The sequence below is a fragment of the Lygodium microphyllum genome, chromosome 8 (assembly GCF_053477565.2).
Source record: "Lygodium microphyllum isolate KBCC chromosome 8, Lygodium_microphyllum_v1.1.10, whole genome shotgun sequence".
NCBI lineage: Eukaryota > Viridiplantae > Streptophyta > Polypodiopsida > Schizaeales > Lygodiaceae > Lygodium > Lygodium microphyllum.
In genome coordinates this window covers 142,755,715-142,758,181 of record NC_141142.1, presented here as the reverse complement: position 1 = coordinate 142,758,181, position 2,467 = coordinate 142,755,715, and positions in this window count along the sequence as shown.

Genomic DNA, 2,467 nt, shown 5'->3' with positions numbered 1-2,467 from the left:
TGATACTTAGTCTTAAGCTTCGGGTCTTGATCCTTGATGGGGATCTCCCTTAGCAATTTCTCGTAAACTGGGTCATGACATGCCTCTTCTCTAGCTAGCTCAAGAATTGGGTTGTTTGGCATTGATACCTTTGTGTCTAGTGACCTTGCTGTTGATGGATCTTGCAAAATAAGAGAGTTTAGAAATGCCTTGCGACTGAGGGCATCAGCAACTACATTCTCTTTTCTAGGCCTGTATTTGATTTCAAAGTCATATTCTTCCAGCACTTCGATCCATCGACTTTGCCTCATGTTGAGCTCATTCTGGGTGAAGATCCATTTAAGACTCTTGTGGTCCGTCACTAAGGAAAATTTATTACCTAGCAGGTAATGTCTCCAAAGTTTGAGAGCATGGATGACAGGCAACAGCTCCAGATCGTGGATAGCATAATTCCTTTCATGGCTCTTCAATTTCCTTGAAGAATATGCTACGGGATGACCTTCTTGCATAAGCACACATCCTAAGGCAAGTGTGCTAGCATCACTTACCACTTCAAACTCCTTACTAAGATCAGGAAGTTTCAGGATGGGTGCTGATACTAAGCTTTGCTTTAGCTTGTCAAAGTTGGTCTATTCGGCAGGCGACCATACAATTGCTACTTGCTTCTTTAGTAGATCAGTCAGAGGCGCTGCAATCAACGCATAATCTTTGATGAAGATCCTATACCATCCTATCAATCCAAGAAAGCTACGTATCTCTTTGACAGAAGTTGGTGTTGGCCATTCTAGAACGTCTTTGACCTTGGCTGGATCTACTTAAAATCCTTCCGCTGATACAATGAATCCCAGATATTCAATTCGCTTGAAAAATGCACATTTCTTCTTCTTGGCATAAAGCTTGTGTGCTCTGATTGTTTCAAGAACAATGCGAAGTTGGGGTTCATGATCTTTTTGTTGTTTAGAGTAGACTAGGGTATCGTCAAAGAAGACGAGTACAAAGTCATCAAGATAGGGCCTAAAGATATCCTGCATTAACCTGTTGAAGGTAGCAAGAGCATTTGTCAGCCTGAATGACATCACTAGGAATTCAAAGTGTCCATACCTTGTGCTAAATGCAGTCTTCAGGATATCTTCTTCCTTGATCCTTATTTGATAATATCCAAATTTGAGATCTATCTTAGAGAAGATCTTCGCACCTTCAAGACAGTCAAGTAGTTCATCTATTCTTGGAATGGGGTATTTGTTTTTAATGGTTGATTGGTTCAACCCTTTGTAGTCAATGCATAGCCGAAGCGTTCCATCTTTCTTCCTTTGGAATAGTACTGGAGCTCCCCATGGTGAATTGCTAGGATGGATGTAGCCTTGGTCTAACAGTTACTTGAGTTGCTCTTTCAGTTCAATAGCTTCCAGGATGGACATCCTATACGGCCTCTTTGCGCGACTGGTGCAGCTCCTAGTGCCAGCTTGATTTCGTGGTCGACTTCCCTTTGAGGAGGAAGTTCTGTCAGCTTGTCAAGGAATACGTCTACTTTAACCATGACGGTTCTTCTCTAGATTTTTGATTTTGATCTATCTTATTCAGTTTAATCAGATAGACAGGTAGGCCCTTTCTAACTCCTTTTATAATCCGTGTTGCTTTTGCTAGTTGAATTTTTGGCTTACCAGCCTCTCCTTGAGTTGTAACTAGTTTCCCTTCAGAATTTTGGAAGGAGACTTGGCCCTTTCCACAGTGGATATGGGCATCATTGGGTATTAGCCAATCCATTCCAAGTAAACATTCGTGGACACCTAGGTTCATTACCCTGAATCTCACCGAAGTCGGCTTCCCACCCAGTAGGAATTTCACCTTAGTAGTTTGCCTAGTACAAGAGACATCACGACCATTTGCCAATTCCACAAGTAAAGTAGGTGCGTCTATTGTGGCTATCCCTAGACTTTTTGCACAGATTGGTGAAATGAAGGAATGTGTACTGCCACAATCGATTAGAGTTTTGAAGCTTTTACCTTCATAATTCGATGGAGTTTGGATCATCGAGAATTGGCGATTCGGACCCTTCTTGTGAAGAGCGGCGTGAACCGTTGCCCTCTCAATGTCAGCATCCATGGATGGATCTTCTTCATCGCCCAGCTCCTTGTTGGAAACACTGGAGGTTCTTCCTCTGGCCATGACGGTGGCTCCTTGGCCATGGGCAGCTCCTTGGAATTACCCTTGGCATTGTCCTCTGCTAAGCTTGGGACAATGCCTCTTGAAGTGTCCAGGCTCATTGCAATGGAAGCAACGTAGATTGCGGTCATTACCTTGTGTAGGAACAAAGTTGTTGATAGCATTGGTCCTAGCTTTCTTCCTTTGTCCCTGATTCTGACCCCGCGCTCTCTTAGTCTAAGCCCTATCTATTCCCTTGTTCTGATCCCTGTAAGGCCAAGTCTTGTTGTTCCTTGGCTTGGTCTACACCTCCTGTATTATTGGTGCAGCTCGAATGAGTGCGTCT